Source organism: Fukomys damarensis, unplaced genomic scaffold (genome assembly GCF_012274545.1).
Source record: "Fukomys damarensis isolate Sample0158 unplaced genomic scaffold, DMR_v1.0_HiC HiC_scaffold_38, whole genome shotgun sequence".
NCBI lineage: Eukaryota > Metazoa > Chordata > Mammalia > Rodentia > Bathyergidae > Fukomys > Fukomys damarensis.
Window position 1 is genome coordinate 68,122,045 of NW_022900950.1, and position 23,515 is coordinate 68,145,559.

The following is a 23,515-nucleotide window of genomic DNA, read 5'->3' on the forward strand; positions in this document are numbered from 1 at the left end:
ATGCGGTATTTCACAGATCCCCAAGGAGGGCAGAAGGTAAAATGCCCAGGGTGATGCCACTGTGTGACTGCCCTGCCCCTTCCCCAACACAGACTATGAATACTCAATGACAGGTCTCTGTGTACCATCTCCAAGGCAATTTTCTCCAACAGTGAGCATTCAAGCAACCAAGACAGCTTCTTAAGAGAGTTCTCATACGATTTGCCAATATAAAATCACGGCCTCATAGCTATTCTTTGCTTCTTTTTTCCCATTCAACGGAAACAGCTGTTTCCCTCATCCCAAGCAGGGGAAAGATAGATAGAGGCAGAGAATTCCAGGATTATTTTACTCCCCCAGCTCAAACAGTACTACCACATTGCCTCTGCCGTTAGATTGTTTGAAGTAAGGGGGCCTGGGCTGTGTAAATCAGTCCCGGTGCTTCACAGCAGTGGAGGGGCAGCTCCTTGGTGAGGAGTTCTAGGATCTCTACCTGGGGGGCTTTGATAAGGAGAGGACACCAGATCCAAAGGAACTGACCCTACTGGCCACTGGGCTGATACACAGAAGACAGTATCCACTGCACTAGGTTTTCGGAGATCACCCATTGAAATCCGAGGGGAAAGCAGCAAGACGATTAGGATACACAAGCTCCATCCATATGAAGTACTCCATCACCCGAGGTGACTGCACACACGGAGTTTGTCATCAAGGCACATGAACGTGGTCTATCAGACCCACATCTGTACTTCAGAATATTTCTATTGATGAATTACTATTTTTAACTTTATGAGACTTATTATGCTAAACAGTGAGTGCTTAACAGGAAAAAAATCACAAAAATAAAGTACTGAATTTTTAGTATTTCCTGAGTGTTTATAAAAAGGCATTAAAATGTTAACAGCTTTTTTTGGTGTATAGTCTAAAAAGGAATATCACAAAGGAATTCTTATATGAACTACAATGAAAATACCAATAGCACTTTACAACAGGAGGTAGACTTTACCTCAATTATCACACCTAAGGCAGCCTGCTCACCTGACCATTCCATACACACCTGCTCACCTGCACGTTCCATATACACCTACCGCTTCCACTCACAGCATGTGGTTTGCTTTCCTGGCCTTTTTGTAGGACACCCTTGACATCTCACTGGTTTTGCTGTTTTGTTAGGAGCTTATTATGTTATACATTGTGTAGTTAACCAGAACATAAAATATCTATAAAGAATGAAATTCTTAATATGTATTGTGCACTTAGAATAGATACCAACATCTTCACATCAGCTGTTCACAAAACCAAAGAGGTAACATCAGAAATAAAAACCTAAGTGAACTACAATGCAAACACCAACAAATGTCTACCACAGAGATAACCTTTGCTTCAACTGTCACACCCAAGGCTGTCTTCATACATGACAACTGCGTGTTCCCTGTACAATTATCGCTTATATATGGATAGCATGTATGTTTTTCTGTCCTTTCTTGTAGGGCACAGTTGACATCTTTTTGGTTTTCCTATTGTCATCGTAGGTCTTTGTGATGCTGCACCTGCCTGTTCACCTGTCAGCTCACCAGTGTGCTCCATGATTTTTTTGGTAGAAACATTTTGTTTTTTCCCTGCTGTAAATGATCTCTTACAAGTTCCAGTCCCAATTCTCTAAGAAAACTTCTCCATGGCATTTTAAGCTTGTTGTTTTCTTTGTAAAGTATCACACTACTTATGCCACACATGTTTAGGATTGAGTAGAACACAACCACTGGCCAGTGCTTTGTGTTTCGAGTGACATCATAGTGGTTGCATGACTGATTAACATCTACTTTGCCTTTAGTTTTGCTGTAGAAAGTTTCCCTCTCAGGCTTCCGTTTTGTTGAGGTTTCCCTAGCAATATTTCCATCACAGTGCATTGTTGACTTCAGCAGTACCAGTTTGTTCTTTGCTATGTTTGAGGCTGATGTAAATCTTTCTGAATGCCAAAGACTGTATGATACAATTCTCTGTTTTGAAATTGCAACATTTCATTTGTAATTTCTGCTTTGTTCCTCTGTACAGTTCCTATGCTGGTGAACTTGTGCTCTGTTAGCAAATGTAACCTCGATTGGAACCTGGTAAACCAATCATCAAGTGTCACATTCTAATTAGTTTGGGAGATAGAAGCAACAAATAAGTCCGTGAACAACATCATTTGGTTTATTACTAAATGAATAAGGACCTGATAGTTGAGTTCCAGGATAAATGTCTAAATTGAAAGCATAATATCTAAAAGGGTATACACACTTATGCCATATTTTGACCCATCACTTTTCCATAACTCTTTTATGTTCCTTGCGATTACCATGCGAAATCCCAGCTAAGTAGAGCAGTTCAGCTAGTGAGGTGTCATAGTAAACACATTTAAACAATATGGTAATTGGTACAAAGTTTTACTTGCATTCAGCTTTGGTGCGTCTCACAGCATCTTGTAGCATTTCATGTTACAATGCCCAACACTGAGTGTCAGGGCTGGCATTCTGTCCAATCTGTTTCACCCCTGCCAAGACCCTCACTGTATTTTCGGACCTAGTTCTAACACTGGATCATTCCATTTGGTTGGGTGGCCATTTTGCAACAGTTTGGCTAGTCAAATAGGTAATCACATTGCATTTTTCTCTGTCATCTGAATCAAGGAGGTCTGCATTCCCTGTGTCTGTATCAGTCCATTCTTGCTCCATTTCCCTATCACAGGAACTTTAGTCCACATGGCCAATGTCAAAGTCATCATCATCATCCACCCACACCACTCTTCTATTATGAAAACACGTATTTTACCATAATGGATCATCTTCATTATCCATAGATGAGTAATCTGACGACTCACTTTTGACCTCCAAAACTTGCAAATCTGTTTTGTGTGTGTGTGTGTGTGTGTGTGTATACCATTGTACTGAACTGAGTTACTTCTACCAGAAAAAAAATCAAAAGAAAATTTTAATATTCACCATTCCTGGAGTGGTGTGGGTATACTGAACCCTCCGTGAGGCTTGGGCAAACACAGGCAAAACCATTAGACAGAGCATAATGTGGGTAAAAATCCCATTTGTCACTTTTGCACACCTGTACACACCTTGCTGTTTGTCATACTAAGTGGATAAACACAGAGTATGATTCCTGTATCCTTCAGGGAAAGGATCTGAGATACACAGCTGGCTATTATTACGCTAAAGTACAAAGCTACTGCAGAAAAATAAGGGATGGGTCTGCTGGACCCATTATCATGCTCGGTAGATCAAGGAGAAGCCAAAATTTGCAATTTGGATGTTGCAGATTCTGGACAAAATGAAACCCCACAGTAGCTAAAGTTGGCCACATCCACCTGCTGTGGTTATTCAGCTAAAAGGAACTAAGTCACATTTGCTCAAGGTGTTGCAAAGTGCTTAGAAACTTCGAGCTTTCCTTTCACCTTGGTCTCCATGCAGATTTCCAATGCTGTGTTCCTTGATGGCATTTCACTCAGACTGAATGCTTTAAAAGCTAATCATATCAGAATGACTTTCAAGTATCTGTCACTGTGACATATTTTTATATCATTAAAAAAACAATGACACACAGAGGTATCTCTGTATGATACATCAAAAATATATTTAAAAAATTCCTACACACTTTGCACTAATCCAACTGGAAAATCATAAAGCACAAAGTGTTGGTGTTTGGCCGTTGTTCCTGAGAATTACTGAAACCGGCGGCTTGAATTCCAACTCTGCAGAATTTACTGTCAATTCTGCTGCCCCTTCTCCTTGCCTGTTTACTTTGGCTAATGGCTGCGTGTAGACTGGGGTTTTGCGACGGATTAGGGCTGCTGGCAGGTTTCCCTTCTCCAGAAACATGATCTTTATATACTGGACTAAGCAGGCCTGGGGAGGTTTGTCCTGGTGCTGCGGCTATTTTAGAAATATTTAAATAATGGTGGGTTCGTAATTTTTCATTTAATTAATTTCCTTATGTATATTTTTTAGGTATATTTATTTAAGGCTTTAGAATTCAAAGTTCTTTTGAGGATGGGGTCTTGGAGTTAAGAGCAAGCCTTTGTATGCTCAGCCAAGCACAACTTTTACAGTGTTTAGTCAAGTTTCACTAATACAGATTGTAATAGCTTCTAGTTATGATACTCGGCTAAGAGAGTTCATCTCCGCCCCAAGTTACAGAAATACTCATTTCAATATCTTTTTGAAAAACCAAATGTGATTCAATAACAACACAATATTTATTGAGTTCTTATAGGCAGAAAGGAGGGAGATCAAGGTTTGATTTTCTCCCCTTAATTCCAAGTTATATTTAGGTCTACTTTGTATTATGCTTCCCCCATTCTCCGTGAATTTACCTTTTTCTCAACCTGTACCAGGCTTTTAATTGTGTAGTTTTCAACCTATTTCTTATCTGGTAGCCTAAATGGCCTTTCACTACTCCTTCACTCCACCCTACAATTTTCCTCTTATGTACTTATACATAAGAGACCACAGAGTCCCAACAGTTATGACTTGGTCCCTGGGCAGCTTGTTTTAAACCCCAGTTCAGCACTGTAAAAATAGGCAACCACATTTTGGATCTCCACAAACTTTGACTTACTCATTATCTGTTTTCAGGGACCTGAGCAAACACTGTCTCTTCCTTTAGGGCAAAGTATAATTAACCATTTTAAAGCATTTATTTTGAACCGAGATGCTTAGTTTCACCTCTGGGGTTGTTTATACCAATATTGTAACATCCAGTGGGAATACAAACAGCACAAATAGCAGTGCGGGGGTCTATTCATCGGGAGACTTCAACCTCATCCCTTTTTAAATTTGGTAATTAATTCCAAAGGCTGACGATGTCAAAAATAGATGTAATTCTGGGACATTTCTCTGTGCTTTTGTTTTGTTTATCATGCATGGCAAAAACAATGATACGGGGGATAGACATTTATCTCAATAGTCATTAAGAGTGTAAGCACCTAGGGTATCCAATTACCATTCTGAGCTACCCACAAAATTCAAGGCCGAAAGCTACTCCAGAATCTAATTTTTCAAATGTGACATGTGGGCTGATGATGGGTACAATCAGACTGTTTCCCAGTCACTGCTTCATGGTGGGATGTGCAGCTACAGGGCCGTGCAGAAGCCAGCGGTGTACCAAGTGCACCTAAAACACAGCTGCCCCCGGGCACGTACGTGAGCCTGGGAAGGAAAGAAACAGGCTGAGGAGGGTGGGGATATGCTGTTGAGAGCCGAGGGGAGCAATTTCAGGGTTAAATGTTGCCCTTGGCAGCTATGTCCTGTGTATCTAGGACACAGTGAGGGCCCTGAGGAGCAGAGAGAACAGATAGCATATTTTGTACAGGTAAAATCTACAAAAGCTGAGCTACCTGGGTGATTCTACGTTTCCGGTGACACCTAGTCACTCTTAATATCGAGCGCGCCTCCTTTGGCAACATTACATCAGCCCACTATCCATTTTCCTCCCAAAGGCACTTCATACTTGCGAGTGGTGAGTGATTGCCGTTAGGTAATCACTGTGTATTCTGGAAAAGCTCTCCAGTCTCAGGGGAGAATGTGCAAGTAGCACACACACGAACTGGCTGCCAGACAAAAGCAGGAGCATCTTGTGCTTTCCGCACTTCCTTTGTCTAGAGAGCACTCAACTGCCGTGATCTAATTTGGTATGTGCAGGTAAGGAAGGAATGAGAGTTCATAAAGCCAAAGGATGCTTAATAGCCAGAAAAGTCTTCACTTGAAAATGCAAGTGAGGTCATTGAAACACTGGATTAGTAAAGTGTCTCGGACATTTCAGATGCTGGACAGCTGGCAGAGCCTGGAGCCCTTTTGTTCCTTGTGCACTCCAGAGGGGGTGAACACGCTTCCCTGGCTTCCTGGGATCAGAGCTTTTCAATCCCCACAGCTTTCTCTCGTCCCTAGCCTGTACTCTAGTCTCACTTTTGGCTCTCTAGGATTAGGCAATTATAAGAAGTTGCATTGTTCTATTTGTAGATATTTTCTACTTACACACTTCTGTTGACTTTTAAAAATATGGTCATCTTCTGATTATCATCTATTATCAAAAGAGATAATGCATGCAAAATGATTTTAAAAACTTCAAAGTACTGTTTAAATGTAAAAAGTGTTATTATTACTTTCTGCATCAAATGTATTTTTAGTAGACACAGATGCAAAAATCCTAAATAAAGTGTGCACAAATAGAATCCAACAATACACTAAAACAGTTTTCATACCTAAGTGGGAATTATCCTGGGAACATAAGGATGATTTAATATAAAACTTTTTTATTTTTTACTGCATTAACAAATTAAAGGAATAAGCACATGATTACTTGTGTAGTTCGTTATCCTCTAGTATTTGGTCTGATTTTCCTCTACAACAGTAGTGCTTCAGCTGGGCAGTCTGTCCAGTAAAAAATCAGTGCTCAGCTTCCATTGCAGCTGATGTGGCTCTGCGATTCACAGCTGGCCACCAAGACATTGAATGCAAGTGATGTTTTTGGGCTCCAGAGTCCTCTCTGTAAAAGAACTGAGTATGTGCTCTCAAGATCTCACCTCGTCTCCTTTCTGATTTTAAGATGTGGAGTAGCAGCAGCTGCTTACATGAGGAAGCCATCTATCAGGATGGCACCCCTTCCTGATTCTTATTAAGAGTAGTAGAAGGTTTTCTTAATGTGATAAAGAGTGCCATGAAGACATATCACACTTAAGAGGAGAAAAGCATTAGAAGGTTTTCTAATTAAAATCCTGCATAGGGTGAGAATGAGCCAACACCGAAAACAGAAGTCATAGGTGGTAGCAAGTCTTAGGAAGGAAGAGCACAAGCTGACATTTGGTATATCACATGGCCGTGAATGAAGCTATTCAATTAGAAAGTGACTTGAAAGGCAAGATTCAAGACTAACACACAAAACTGAGGAACTTCTTATACGTCAGTAATACCTAACCAGAAAATGTAATGGAAAAATGATGTATATGTAATAATTGTATTAGTCAAAATAAACCTAATAGACATTAGGTCTATATGAACAAAACTATAAAGTTTCTATAACAAACACAGGATTTCTGAAAAACAGGCTTCAATTCTAACCCAATGATTGGTTGTTCAGTATTATATAGTTTCCAAAAATGTCATTTTTAAAGTTATTTACTTATAGTTATTATTTTTGACATCACTGCAGTACGGCCAAGCAACATAGCCTCTTGAAATGGATTCTTAAATTTGGATAAATGTTCCCTTTATCTTGAAGAACATTGCCTATTCTCTGTTGGATATACATATTCTAACAATTAAGCTTATTAATTATATTCAGGTCTTTTGTCTCTCTCCTTAATTTTGTTTGATCATTGTCTTGACAGCATGTGTCGAAATGTCTAATAAAACTGTTGATCTGTTCCTCTCTGCTGCTTGAAATATTTTGAGTCTGTGCAGTTAACTGCCTGTGCATTCAAGGTGATCACCTCTGTTCACAGTATTATTGCTGCGGAGAGGGCTGATGTGATCATGATTCTTGTTTTTTGGAAGTGGTCTGTTCTTCCTCTAAACTTTTGACATTGTATTTTAGAATCATCTTTGATCTTCCTATATGTCACTGTCTTAGTTACTTTTCTCTTGCTGAGACAAAATGTCTAACATGCAGAATTAAAGGGGAAAATGTTTATTTAGCTCACAGTTTGTAGAAGTTTCAGTCCATAATTTGCTGGCTCCAAGGCAGCGTGGCATCACAGAGGAGAAATAATTCATGGTGGGAAGTAGGTAGCAGCAAAGCAAGCAATCAATGATCATGACCACAGCTCTTTTTTATCCCCTATAACTTTTGTTTTTGGGGTACTAGGGATCGAGCTCCAGACCTTGTGCTTGCCAAGCAGGTGTCAGAACCACTGAGCTAAATCCCCAGCCCTCCCCTGTATCTTATCCATACTATTTAGGGCAGGTAGCACTCACACCCTTAATTGTAGTCCCCTTGAGCCTAGCACTGCACCATGAATCAATCCCATTCTCACACACAAAAGATCCAACCACCTCTGAAAAATCCCTACCTATGAGTGCATGAGACTTTGGGGGGACATCTAGACACAAGCCATAACATTCTGCCCCAGGCTCCCAAAGACTCATGCACATCCCTTTATGCAAAAGTCCATCTCCAAGAGTTGCCAAAGTCCTAACAGTTTCAGCATTGCTGAAAACAAGTCCAAGGTCTCCTCTAAGATTTAAGACAAACTCTTAGCTGTAAACCTGCGTACCAATGGGGGGCGGGGAAGCTAACCACTTCCAACATTCAGTGGCACAAGATAGACATTTCCATTCTAAAAGTTACAAACAGAGGGATAGAAAGGAATGGGAACAAAGCAAGACCAAAACACAGTGGTGCAAACATTAAATGCAGTTTCTACTTCCAGCATCCCCAGCAATCTATGACAAGCTCTGAACTCCAAAGGGCTTGGGTGGCTCTGCCCCTATGGCACTGCTGGTGGCTGTAGCTCCCACAGTTTCTCTCTTGGGCTGGTCTCCTCCCTTATTGCAGTTTTTCTCAGACAATCCACATTCTTAGCTTCTCTGAACTTTGAGGTCTCCACTGCACCTTCGGCTTCACACTCACAGCTTCACACATGGTCCTCTCAGGGGCACCTTGCCTGGCCTCCCAGGACTTCTGAGATCTGGGTGGAAGAATTCATGGCCTCACAACTCTTCCATTCTGCGTGTGCCTAAAGCCAGCACCACACGGATGACACTGAGGTCTGCTGCCAGCTGGAGCAGTAGCCAGGCTTCCCTCTCTTGGCTGTAGGCGTCCAGTGCCTATGTAGCAAATCCTGATGAACAACTTCCCTAGGCCAGTGCATTCTGCAACATGGTGCCATAGCAGACGCTGTGTCTACCTGAGCACTAATCAGTCATTCTGGAACTACATGGACATTTTCAAACATTTATCTTTAATCCTGAAATATTTGAGTTCATACTTTAAAATTTCCTCTATATTTTGCTGCTCTTGTTAATTCTTTGTTGTCGTTGTTGTTAATTCTGATTATCCTATTGGTGGTACTCATTCTTTTGTTCTACATTTTCTATCATTCCCCCCCCACACACAAAAAAAGAGTAAGAAAAAGAAAAAAAAACACCCTATTTCGACATAATTATAGATTTGTAAGAAATGGCAGAAAGAGTGCAAAGGCCTTGTATACTCATCTCCCAGCTTTTTCAACAGTGTCACCTTATAGAATTGTAGTGCAATATCAAAGCAAGAAATTGAGTGGCATAATTAACTCAGTTACCAAACTTACTTGGATTTAGCCAGATTTTGCATGCGCAGGTTTAAAAAAACGTCATTGTCTATAAATTTATCACATGTTTAGAGTCATAAAGTCATGAACACAAGTAAGACACTGAACTATTCCATAACCATAAGAGAATTCTCTTGTTCCCTTTCTCTTTCCAGATCCCTGCTTCTATCTTCTCCATCTTCATAATTTCGTCATTTCTAGAATTCTATGTAAATCATATAGTGTGTGTGCCTCTGAGACTGGTATTTTTCACTCAGAATAATGCCCTTAACACCTATCCAAACAAGTATTGGCAATTTATTTATTTTCATTTCTGAGTACTATTCCATGGCATGGAACGTGGTACACCATCGCTTAGCTATTCACTGAGCGAGACACCCAGACTTATTGCTAGTTTTTGGCTCTTATGAATAAAGCTGCTAAACACATTAATGTACAAGTTTTGTGTGAATACAGGCTTTCATTTCTCTGGGACAAATGCCAAGAAGTACAATTGCTAGAATGGTAGTTTTTATTATGAAATTGTCGAAGTGTTTTCTGGAGTGAACATAACATTCTACATTCACATCAGCATTGGTCACATGATATGGTTTCTCATCCTTGCTGCTATTTGGTATTACCACTATTTTTTATCATGCCCATTCTCACCAGTGTCAAACAATGCTTCATTGGGTATTTTATAATTTCTTTTCATCATTCTGGTCAATTTGTGAAAGAATTTATGGGTTAGTTACCTTCTTGTCTCTGGGACAAAATACCCAAGATAAATCAATTTAAGGAGGAAAAGTGTATTTGATGGTGATTCAGGACATCATGGTGGAAACCTGTGGTCAAGGAAAGGGGTTACCTCATGGCAGCCAGGAAGGAGACCAAAAGACAGAAGGGTGGGGAGAGAGAGGAGGGTGGGGGAGAAAAAAACAGGGGAGGAAGAGGCTGAGGTTCCAATAGTCCCTTCAAGAGCCTGCCCCCAGTGACCTACGTCCCCTCTCTTGGATCCCATTTCCTAAAGGTTCGACAACTCCCAACAGTGCCTTAGGCTGGTGACCAAGCTTTTAGTATAGGGGACTTGGGATGACACTGAAGATTTCTCAAACTGATTTTGCAGCTCATCAATTTGTCTTGAGCTATATTCTTTATGTATTTTTGCCCATATATTGTATACCTGATTTAAATTATTGTATTTCTCATTCTGTTTCCACTGTTTCCCTTTCACAGCTTCTAGCTCCTTTTACATTAGAACATTCCCTTACTTAGTACATAATTGTGGCCCATCTTTACACTGTTCCTTCCCAGATGTTACCTACTCACTTTGTGCTATGATTAGTAATCATGGCAGTCTTTAGCCGTCTCCTTAACTTGGCCTGTGAGTTCCTATTTCTCTGGTGGAACCAGCTACTCTGCAAGGTCCTCTTCACTGTGTAAAAACTAAGCCTTGGCTTCTGATCAAGAAGAGAGAGGGAAATAAATTTGGATGCCCCTAAACACCAAAGGATAACCATCCCTCCCTTCCCTTAGGCTCTCTGCAATATTATGGGCTCCTCATTCTCTCAGATGAATCCCAATTCAGTACCTTTTTGCTTTAAGTGGCTGCTGAAGTTCAGGCCTTTTATATCATAAGGTATCACCCTCATCTTGATGGCTATAACTGCTCTACACATCATAGAATCCAACCTCCTTTTTTACTCATGTCCTGCTTCTAAATCTTTCCTCTGTGATTCTTGAAAGCTTAAGCAAATTTCTAATAGCCTCCATCTTCTTGTGGAATGGTCTCTTAACCTCCTTGATGATTCACTGCCTTGTGTTGATATGGATGCTTTATTAGGACTGTTTTCTCTGCATTATGGTTAAGGGGACACTTAAATCTCTCTTTTTGGTGTGTTTTTATCAAACCACACTCCCCATATTTCAGGGCCAGAAGATGGTTTGGTGGACAAGTTCCATCTTTCCACTTCCAGACCACTACTCCTAGCCTCATCATATCCACCTTAAGAACCACCTATCTTTGGAGATTCTCTGCACTGAATTTATAACTCTATCCCTGATGCCACCTGCTAGCCTCTTGTTTGTCTCCTTTATCACCCCTTTAGGTGCTGGTTTAATAATCCTCGCTTTCAGATTGAAATTTCAATATTCACACGGCTAGCCAGCCTAGAGCTCTGGCTTGTCAGTTGTTTTCCCTCCTCCTTCCTGTGATCCTTTCCCCTGGTCCTCCTCAGCCACATATACCCAGTTTTGTCCTGGACTTGGTCATCACTAGAAAGAGCGCCACCTCTGAAATCTTGAATTAAAAGATAACACCTTCCAAATGCCACTTTATTTCTAGCTCTTTGCTCATTCATTTTCCTCTACCGTCTATCAGTTCTCTTCTGGAATCCCTTCTCTTCTTACAAAGCCCATTTCACATGATAAACTTACAAACGTTTTAGAAAATACCAGTAGGTCCCTTGCTTTTGTTTCTCTATGGCACCTACCCTACGAAATTCACCTTTCCTATGCCTCCACATCATCACGTGAACATTGCTAGGAGGAAAAAGAAACTCACAAGTCATCTGTTTTCACTTGAAATGTATGATCCCTATCTTCAAATGAACACTCAATACTGCCCTGTTCTACTCAGCTCTGGACTCTCACTCCCTCTATCCAAAGCATGACCTCATATGTGCATCTACCTGGGAACCTCCCACACCCATTCTCACCCACACTCGCAATTAGTGATCTTAACCACAGCAGCCTCTGAGGAAAACACCCACCAGTGGGAACCATCCTGTCCCCTTATGAAATGAGGCAATTGACAGCGAATCACTTGACACAGGGCCTGCCATATAAAAAAACCCCCACTAAATAGAGGCTAACTTTTATTAGTACCATTACTACTGCCTCCCCACTGCCAAGTACACAAATCAGCCTGCATCTGGGCAACCCTTCTCTTGTTACAATGGAGAACAAGTTCTCTCGGCTATGTGACTGATCCAATCGGGGCAGTCAGCACCCTGCCAGGGAGACTGGCCTCGCACAGGCACAGTATGCAGAAATTTTGAGCTACAATGAAAGCAAATTTTGTTTTTTTCCCCACTGGTCTTTCACAGGAACATCTGTGAGGCAAAGCTCCGGGAATCCTTGTAGCACCACAGTGGTAAAAGACTAAGAGCAAAGAGAGCTGCACCAAAGGAGGACAGCTGTGAGCCAGGGCAGAAACAACCCAATGACATGATCTGAGCCTATGTCCAGCCATATCTCAAGTCCAGCTGTCAGGCTGGAGATTTAGCTCAGTGGCACTTGCCCGGCAAGTGCAAGGTCCTGAGTTCAATCCTCGGTTCTGCAACAACAACAAAAACAAAAAGGTCCAGCTGTGGACTTTACAGTTATTTTCTAAAGGAAGTCCGAGTTGAATTTTTGGCCTTTTACTCCCATGTTAAATAATGAGTGACAAAAAACAAAATCCCAGGAATCTAGGTTTTTTGAATTCCAAACTAAAGTCACTGAATCTCATTATATTTCTATGTCATTTTTAGGTGGTCTCTAACTTAATTTTACCTCAATCAATTTATCTGAATCCACAGTAGACTTCACCCATAGAGTTTTCATACATTTCCAAAATGAATGTCCACATCAAGCTAAATTATTGCTGTTTTCCTGGCATATAAAATTCCAAACCATGTTAGATGGTAAGTAAGAGTCATTCATATGACTCCAAAGTAAATGCTTAGTTATTCTAATCTCTGGAGACGCTGCTGCCATCCTGAACCATACAACTTTCATGAATTCTGGGCATTTACATACTTGGGGCTAGGAAGGGTATTGTCTGGAAGAATCTTAATCTGGGCCACAAAACTAGTTTCCAAGAGGTAAAAAAATTAAATTCACAATAGAACTAATTTAGGAGCTTGAACATTTATCATTCAGGAATCAAACTGCTTACTTGTAGTGCAAACCAACTACAGGTCTTCAGAAGACCTCTAAGCTTAACATAGAGCAGCTTGTCTGACTCGCTGTATAGGGACCGGTTAACCTGCTCTCCAGTGTTCTGAGGCAGACCTGAAATACATCAAAAGACTACCTGGCCTGAACACATTTTAATCCACACCTGACCCGCTCAGTGGAGTGTTGCCATTAAAGTCAATAAAAACCAGTTTTCATGAGGTCAACAATCCTAATGAGAGCCTATTTTATTTTCCTTGGAAAGGCTCTAGTAACTTAACGAACTCACTTATGTCAAATTCTTAGCTGACATCAATGGCTCACGTTTTTTTTCAAAAATTCCTATGTTCCTACTGCACAACAGAATGGAATTTTCTATAAATTTGTGTGAACTCTACCACTTGCATCCTGCCATGATATGCTGCCTTGTCCCAGCCCAAAAGCAATGGGTTCACTTTACCAGGGACTGCAATCTGCAAAACCATGAGCCCAAAGAAACTTCACTTAGCAGCTCATTCTCACAGGTATGTTGGTACAGGAGTGCAGAGTGAACACAAGCCCTTTTGTAACATTTCCACCCAAACAGGTCAAGGAGGGGAAATTCTAAGGTAGATGAACAGAAAATTAATCTTCAAGGTAAAAAAAATGAACATAACTGGCTTATCAATTAATGGCCTACTTCATCTTACTCTCTCAAGGGAGTGAAAAACAAAAACTGTGCAATTTTTAGTCTGAAAAAAGTCATATAGAGCAAACCTGGACTTGCGTTTGGTTTTACTTTGAATTATGGGGGGAAATCCTACCTATTCCACATTATATTATTTTTAATAATACATGGAAAGAATTTAAATGACAATTAAGAATAAGTAAAATATCTTGAATCTAATAAACTTCTAGATACTTATGCTGTACTATACTGTACGTGTGCACAAAATTGGAATGTATATACATGAAGTGCCTTTTCTCAAAGTTTGTGCTTATTTATTTGGCAAAAGTGATCTGGAATTCCCAATTTACTGCATAATTACAAAATGTCTCACTGCTTGATTCATCTCTATTTTTCCTTTTTGCATTCAACAAGTTGTCCTTGATAGCCCTTGACAAGTAAAAGTGAGACCTTTCTTTGGGAAAAGCTCACACTGGAAAATCCCCCCTTTTAAGGCCAGTGAAGTTTACTATGTGGGTTTCTACAAGCTGGGAATCCCCACATAGTTTTCCTTATGGTAAGATGGCATAGCTTATAAGTACAATACGTAATATTTGCAGAAGTGGGACAGAATTTGAAGATAATCTTGGTGGATAAAAAACAGACTTCCCACAAACCAGAGCTCAAGTTCCAAAGTAGTGGGAGATCCTGCATACCCTTGGTCAAGTACAGAAATTCTGGACACTAACTGTGATCAACAACGGCACAAAGACTTTTTAGACTACTGTGTAAGTGAGTAGTCTGTGTCTTTCTCTTTTTCAGCAGTCCTCAGCGCAGGATAACTGGGCGCATTTCATTAGGATTTCAGGTCTAGTGTAGAGAAGGGTTGGGCCACTGAGTACGAATTCTGAAACAGGCTCAAAGATCTAGAACATGTTTATTCTTTGTGTGCTACATTCTACACAGTAAGTCAAAAGATATAGCAGTCAGTACATTACCGTCCTAATATTCTCTACCTCATGCCTTTTTGTGGACATGGTCCTGACATGCAGCTGCCAACACCTGGATTTCTTTGCTCCAATAGTTTTCCCAGAGCACTAGTATTCTGTGGGTGGGATGGAAGAGGAAGGCTCCTACCACCCGAGAACAGCTCTAAACTAACGACTGAGGAAATGGGTGTCCGAGTGCTTCACCTTCCTCTCCCTGTGCTGACACAACTGCAACACATTTTCCACACCATTTTTCAAAATTTGCAGTGGGCGTTAAGCTTCCGTACTCACTGTAATGCGTAAAGAAATAGCCTTTATTGGTTTCTTTCCTGTCATAGTTCTCCACATCTAAACAGGGACTCTCAGGAACTACTTCCCTCAAATAGATGACTGGGTCCATAACTCTTTCCTTGGTCCATAACTCCCCTGGGGAGACCAAAGCTGACTGCGCCAAAAATTCTCCTTCTTTCTTCCTGGTTTCCTGATATCCTAAATACACGCTATAATGGCTCATGCCTCAACAAACTACTGTGTTTCTAGATATCATTATTTAATTGGTTTACCGGTAGGAAAAAAAATCAAATTAAAAACATGGATTCTAGATGGAAGCAGTGGTGTACACCTGTAATCCCAGCACTGGAGAGCCCGAGTGGGGAGGGACTAGCATGAGTTCAAAGCCAGCCTCAAACATAACGTGAGACCTTATCTAAAAAAGAATTATTTACCCTTTATACCTTCTATACCCATTTGCTTTCAAGGTAGTGGTAGTCTCCTAAAGCTTCCGAAAACTACCAAACTGCCTACTTGATGGGGGAACTAGCCTTTTCTCCTACTTATATCCCAGAAGAGAATGACATTTTTTTTTCAGTACTGAGAAGATAGCATTCACAGAAAATACTGAACTTACCACTAATCATCACTAGTTACCTACTGCTAGTGAGTTTCTAGAATGTGGTTAGTAGGATGGAATTGAATTTTTAACTTTAATTAGTATCAGCTAAATTTTAATTTAAAACCCATTACTAGGTTCAACTATTGGGAAACTTTTAAAGTATTCTTGAAACTACATATGTATGAAAAATGAGTTTTTCAACTATGAGTTTTATGAAATCTCAATACAATTAAAGGTCAGTATTTCTGATAAAAAGCATATAAAATACACAACAGAATTAGAAGATATAAAAAAACTCCATAATAATCAAGATATTTATACTATATTTTATATTTAGTAGTTGAAATGAATTTTGGATATATGTACTGGGTTATGTAAAATATATTAAACATAATTCCACCTGCTCTCTTTCACTTTTTTAAAAATGTGGCTACCAGAAAGTTTAGAATTAAATTTAAAATTAGAATTAATGAGGCTCATATTATCTTTCTACATGACAGCACTGTTTAGTCATGCAATTGACATATTTTATTCACTAGCCTCATGGGTACAACCACTGCTGTATAAAAAGATTAAGACAAGGAAATATGCCCCTTCCTAAGGAGTTGACATTTTAAAGGGAATGTCACAAGCTGGGTAACACTACTGAAGCCAGAATAAAAAGTAAAAGCATTGAAAACTTTCATAGAAAATGTAGCTATTTCTTTATAGCAATGAATTAGTGATATTGGAATAAATTACAAAAAGTGATTTAAGAAATACCATTACCCCCTTCATAATATTATAAGGCTTAAGTGAGTGCTGTACCCCTGCCCGAAGAGAGAAACAGACCCTGCAATCAGGTCCTGGAAGGACACTTCAGCATTGTTTCTGACATCAGCGATCCTTCACTTGACACAAAGAAAAGGAGCTTGGATGGGGGCTTGTTTAAGGTCCAGATATGCCTTCATTCTTTTTCAAAGGGGAAAAAAATTGATTCTCAAATATTATTTATGCTATAATTAGCTAAAAGATCCAACTGGGCATTCCTGTTTATCCTAGCAATTCTATCTGCACTCACCGGCAACCTTTCTTGGTAGTTTCCCACATATTTTCTTCCACATTTCTAAATAATACGTGTAACATTTTTAATCTATCAATTTTAGACTTTTTTTGTGACATCCTGTCACGATCCCCGAGGACCTAACTCACCTCCCATCCCTTCCTCCCTCCTCACACCTCACCAGGTGGATCAACAGTTATTCAATGGCAGTACTGTTCCCTGTAGAGCCATGTGGTATACTACACTCATTATACTCACGTACCTGCTTTTTGTTTTTCTTGGAGTTAATAACTGCATCATTTTTTCACCTGCGTGGCTTTCAATATTTCCATCGCCATTGTTCCACTCGATGGTACTGTATCTCCGCCACACGTTTAGGAAACACCACTCCCATATTCTTGAAATGTATTAATTTAATTTATCTGGTTATTAGTTTTGTTTTGTTTTGTTTTGGAGGTTAGGTCTTGCTATGCAGCCCAGGATGGAGTTGGACTCAGTTTTGGGATCTTTCCATCTCAGCCCAGTGAGTGCTGAGATGGTACCCATGGACCACCATGGCTGGCTTCACTTTTTGTTTTTAACTGAGACGTTTTGTGAAACTTGCTGTACTTCAGTTCTCACAACTGCCCTGATGCCTGAAATGCAGTGATTATCAGTTACTGAAATCTGGCGACGGAAAAATTTTACTCCCCGAGAGAACTTTAAAATACCTTGTATTTTTCAGACATATTTTCAAAACCAGCAAGACAGTACTGCTGACACAAAGATAGCCAGATAACTCCATGCACTCAAAATATTGATTGGTAGTTCAGGGGTAGAGCGATTTTGCCCAGCATTCTGGATGGAGTCCCTAGCGTTGAAAAAAAAAATGGTAATTTTTTCTGAATTTCTGCAATAGTAACTAGTAACGGAGAGTTGTTATTTCAGGTATTTTGGTTGCCCCTCCAAGCAAATTCTACAACAAGCTGGAGCGGTGTGGCCTCATGCAGAGAAAACCAGTTGCTTCTAAGGTGGCCATGGGGTTGGAAGCACACACGAGCTGCCCTCTGTGATGTTTCTAGGGTTATTCCGTGCTTAACCCCTAATTGTCCAGCTCCTCACTGCAGAAAAACAGGATTGAGAGCCTTTACAACAAGGGATCTCAACCAGCTGGAATGCAAAAGCAGGGCTTTATTACTGTGGTTGCCATGGTGATGGCTTTTGGCTCCTACTCATCCAAAGAAAGCGCCCACGTTAAGCCGACCACAGAAGAGATCTCAGATGTGGACAGGGATATTTGAGAAGCTGCTGCAGACTGTGAAAGAACTACTTCTAGGAGCTAAGCAGGGAGCACCTGCCAAGTCAGTCTCCTGCAAATTTTGCAAGAGGAGAAAACTGAGCCCCAGATAGTTATCTATGATGAAAAGAGGGTGGGTGGCAGCCCATAAAGGAAGCTTAAAAACATTTAGGATAATGAAAAAAAATTGATTGCTATCAGGATAAATTAGTGATCTTACAGACCCCTGGAAAGGATCGAATCATTTAAAAATTCTCATCAATAACCCTAACCCTTGGGTGTTTATTCTGCAACGCTATAACAATGAAAATGTGTGACGTGAAGCACGCAATCAAAATGTTTTTACCTTGCTTTTTTTTTTTTTAGGACACGAGTCCTAAGGATTTATTAATTATTTACAGTCTGGCTTTGGAGAGGATGGTATAGGTGCACGCTGAAAGGCGGCTTCTAGAAAGACCCAGCAAGTCACAGGCTCCCAGAGACATTAAGAGCATTTTCATTCCTTGTTCAGAGGGAATCTTCCCCAGGACGTGTTGCAGAAATCACAAACTTAATCTGCTTTTAAATCTACTGTGGCCACTAACCAAAGAGGAAAACATCACTCTTTCTCTCCTTTGAACCTAGTTTAAATATCTATCTGAATGAGCAATGTTATAAGTATTAATTATAGGTAGGTTATTCTATTTTTTTGTTTTGTTTTGATTTTTTGGTACTGGGGATCGAACTCGGGTCCTTGTGCTTGCAAGGTAGGAGGTGGAACCACTGAGTTAAATCCCCAGCCCCTAGGTAGGTTATTCTACATGACCCTGTTTATTTATTTTTTTCTTTTTTTCTACTAGGGATTGAAACTAGGGCCTTTGTACTGAGCTATATCCCCAGCCCTTTATTTGATTTTACTATTTTTAGTAAATAATAAAACAACTTTATTAACCCAAAACCCTGCATTCCACACAGTTACACATTGAACATGTAGGAGTCAGTGACCTCTAGCATATTCACAGAGTTGTACAGTCACAACCACAGTCACACTTAGGTCACGCTTATCATCTCTCCCTGCAGGACACTTATCTCCTGAACCCTTCCCACCACATCTAGGTGAGCACTGAGTTACTCTCTATTGTTTTTATTTTTGAGACAATGCCTCACTTATTTGCCAAATTGCGATCTTCCTGCCTCGGCCTCCCAGAGTGCTGGGGCTATAGGCCACCATGCTGAGCTGAAAAATCTTTTTTTTTTATTAAGTGTATCGGTACTTTTTAGGTATACAGTGCAGTTACATTCATCATTGGGGTCTTGTACCTTTACATGATGTATCCTGGTTCTTATTTTTTCCCCATTCCCCTGTCTTCCCTTCACCTCCTCCACCCCTCCCTATTTACAAACACTTTGTTTCCATTTTTTTCCTTTTCTCATATTTTTTTCTTTTTCCTTCTTTCCTTCCCCTACCCTTCCCACTTCCCCTTCCCCTTTGGACCTGGAGAATGGATAAAGATGATGTAGTTTTTCTATAAAATGGAACACCACTCAGCCATTAAGAACGAGAAACTAGAGTCATTTATAGCTAACTGGATGCATATTGAGACCATACTCAAGTGAAATTAATAGGACATTCATGTGTAAATACCGAACAGTTTCCCTGCTATGAAAAACTAAAAGGGTAAACCAGGTTCAAATGGTGTAACTGATAATGTGAAAAATCTTGAAAAATGTTTACTCTCCTGTGGTGGTAGGGACTGATCTCCAGGCCTCGTGCTCCACTGCTTAGCTATACTTCCACCGAGAGACAACTCTGCGAATGTGTTTCTCACAATTCATATTCACTAACTTACCCATGCCCAGGCGTCTTCCACCGGACTAGCGGCTCAGCCTTTTCTGACTCCAATGCAGTTTCCCAAGTTACCTTCACAACCAATGCACCCTTCACTGTCTACTGCTAATCATTTCCCTTGCTCATTCTAGAAATTTCCACCTGTTTTCTCTTCTGTAAGCAGTGCTGAAATAAATGACAGCCTTCTTTACTACATTTAAACAGCTTTGATTTGAAAGATCATTTGCAAATATTAATTTCTGGAGGCTCGGAACCATGCCAATAAATTACAACCTCAAAAACTTCATTTCCTCACTGGAAATATATAACTCTGAATGTGAAGACTTCCACCTCAAGTAAGATACTAATTAAGGCAAAAGACAGTTACATATTTGGGTTGCTGAGCAACTCAAGAGGCTTCTTTCCAAATCGGAACCAAATAAGTCTATTCTAACTGAAAATTTAGAACAATCATTTAGATGGAAATAATATTAACTAAAGGATAAATTTAGACAGCAGAGGAAGACATGGTTGATTCTGCCCAGTACCATGAATGATAGGATAATTATACAAAATCCAGAATGACGAGAATCATGTTAATAATTTTATCTTCTGATCATTCAGGTCTCAACAGGTCATTTAATAACTCCAGTTCTTAACCCAAAATATCTTCTGAAAATACACACCCTATAGTAGGCTTGGCTTCTTAGGAGGAATGGACTTTATTGATATCTGGTCCAGTCTTCAAGATCTCTTGACTCTGCATCACCTTACCATCACTGTCCAAACTGAATTCCCTTTTCTTACATCTCCAGTAGGTTTGCTGTGATTTTCTGTACCTTGTCCTGGGCCTGCCACATTTCCATGTGAGTACACAGGAATTTTAAAACAGACCTGCTTGGGGATAATGATGTGGAGAGTCAACCAGTGATTAGGGAAGATAAAAGGAAGGCCAAAGATAATGCTGGGTAGGACTACTTTCCTTTTGGGGCTGGCGCAGCAGACATGATGGACGGGGGGCTCTGCCACGGTTAGCTGGTGAGAGGGCTCACAGGCTGGACGAAAGCAGCTGAGGGATGAATCGTAGTAAGACTTGGCTAACTCACCTTCCACTCTGCAAGTGCAGCTCTCCTAGGCTTGATGAGGCTCCCTAAGCCTGCTCCTCTCTGAAGGAGAGGCAACTCAGCACTATTTCAGAGGTGGCCTGGGAATGTTAATAAGAAATTTTCCTCCCCTATGACCTCGGGGATCCATACATCTCAGGGACCACTATGACAATGCCTGTCCTCCAAGGAGAGGATGTCTGCTTCTTGTTGGGGAAGGGAGTTGGGACCAGGTGGTGGACCAAGGGCTCCGAGACTCCTTGGGCTGGTGCAGAAGAGGCCAACAGAGGTGTTCAGTGATGATCACACAGTGTCCTCCCATACAGGGGCCGGAGAGGCACAGCGGAACATGGCGGCAGTTGGCCAGAAGCAGTGGCATTAGTTCTCCTCCCTTGGAATGCTGGGGAATAGAGAGGATGGGGAGCTAATGGGCAACATCCTTCCTTGAGGGTCCAAATCCATGATGCTGAGAGCACTAGTTCCTTACTACTGTGGGAATAAATGACCAGCAAGCGGCTTTAGCCACATAAATTTATAACACTAGTTCTTCAAAGTCAAGGAGTGAACAGAGCCATGTTCCTTTGCAAAGCTCTAAGGCAGACCATCCCCTTGGATTTTTCAGCTTCAGGAGGCAACTTGTGTGGCTTCACTGTTGCCACTGCAACCTCTATGTCCTTCATATTCTTCCTCTCCCTCCTTCGTACGTTTTCTTCTAATTACACTGGATAACCCAGGACAATCTCCCCCACCCAAGACTCTCCAATGACTCACACTTGCCCTGTATGCAGGAGACTTCAGTGAAAGTTCAAGTAGGGTGTGTTTCCCAGGGGGGCAAGCGAGTGGAGCCAGGTTCTCCCTGGGCAGCGTGAGGGCCCCTGCTTTTTCCAGCTCTTTATATGGCCTTGTTTATACGGCCTGGGGATTTAAGACTGTTTATGATTTCCCAAAGGTTGCCCTGGTGCTTGAATCAGTTGCCTTCAGTGAGGAACTAATTTCAATAAATGTTCAAGTTTTTCCTCAGTGTGGAGAAAGAAAGCTAGCTCTTTTCTCTTTTCACTGTTTTGGGAAGAAACTTCCAGGGCACTGGGAGGCAAACGTTCAGCCATGAGATCTTGGGAGAATTCTAAGTAAGGCAGTAGCATTCATTATAAGGCATTGCCCGGGAAGGTTGATGGACCTGGTCCATTTGGGCATGAAACAAACTCGTACGGTGTGGGTGTTGTTGGCAAAATAGTGGTAATTTGTCTGCAAGGGTCTAAAAATAGCTGCTACCAGCATCTCACAGTGCTTTCCGGATGACAGTCTCCATCTCACTACCTCAAGCCGTGTGGAGACACAGGCTCCAGTCCTCACCTTCCACAGGCTTCCCTGGCTCTCAGAAAGGACGAACCCAAAAGTCAGCAGATGAACCACGTCTGGAGTGGAACTCCGAGGCCATTCCTGCTTCAGAGCACCTCAGCCAAATCCAAATCTTGCAAGTTTTTTTTGTTTTTTCCTGATTTGCTGGGGCCTGAACCCAGGGCTTCACACATGGTAGGAAAGTGCTTACCACTGAGCTATACCCTCAGCCCCACAAAATTGTAAAGAGGGTAAAATGTGGGAGCTGTAGCCAGAATTCTACACACCAGGATTTACCAGGTTGTCCGGAAGGAGAACAGGCTAAGGCACCTGCATGCATAACAGACAGCAGGCACAAGGCAGAGGTGGGAGAAAAACCGATCAGGAATGTTACTTATAATAAATATTGACTGTGCTGTGTGGGAGCGTGTGTGTGAGCACATGCATGGACGTGGGTGTGCAGACAAACATCTGACTGCCTATTCAAAGGCTAGCGTTGAACGTTGACCTAACTGTGGTGGCTGGCCACACAACAGAAACCATATTTAACAGGCATCAGGACCAAGGGTAAGGCCCAAAAGCGAGGGGATATCTAGGCACTGAAAAAGTTGCTGCATATTCCCTGAAAACTAGCCACACTGAAGGGGAAAGCAATTCACTTGTGAGGCTCCCTGCAATGGTGGACAGGGAGTATTTTTCAGGCAAAGTCGTCATCTCTAGGCTTGCGCCAGGATCACCTGGATGGGAATTTAAGTCCAATCCATCTACAACTCTTTATTGAGTGTCTGGTGCTACTCTGCATTGGGGGGTGTGGTACAGTGGGAAGAAGACTCGATGATGTAGAATAGTTAAAACTGAGTTAAATCCTGGCCCTATGCCACCATTGCTCTGTGGCTTGGGATTTACTCTCCACAGTGTCCCTGTTTCTTCACCTCTATAGTGAAATAATTGTTGCTTTTTGTACTTCAAAAGGTTGATGACAGCTTGCCCCTCTCCCACCCTGCCTTGGAGACAGCTGATTAAGGACCAAAGCCTCTACTAACAGATCTCACTTTGTAGCCCAGTCTGATCTGGAACTTGTGATCTCCCTGCCTCCCCCTCCCAAATGCTGAGATTATGTATGTATTACTGTGTCTGACATGAAGATTTGATCAGCAGCTGGAAATAGACTGAACAAGAGAATAACTACAGGTCTGCGATCACCCGGCGGCGTGCGCGCGAGCTCCCGGCCTGCGC

At 41.2% G+C, this 23,515-nt stretch overlaps 1 protein-coding gene across 1 annotated transcript in view; it reads right to left on the minus strand.

Moving 5' to 3' along the window:
- The window catches only part of Rnf150 (ring finger protein 150), a 255,905-nt gene that overhangs the window by 93,030 nt on the left and 139,360 nt on the right, over window positions 1-23,515 (minus strand). The window lies entirely within an intron of this gene.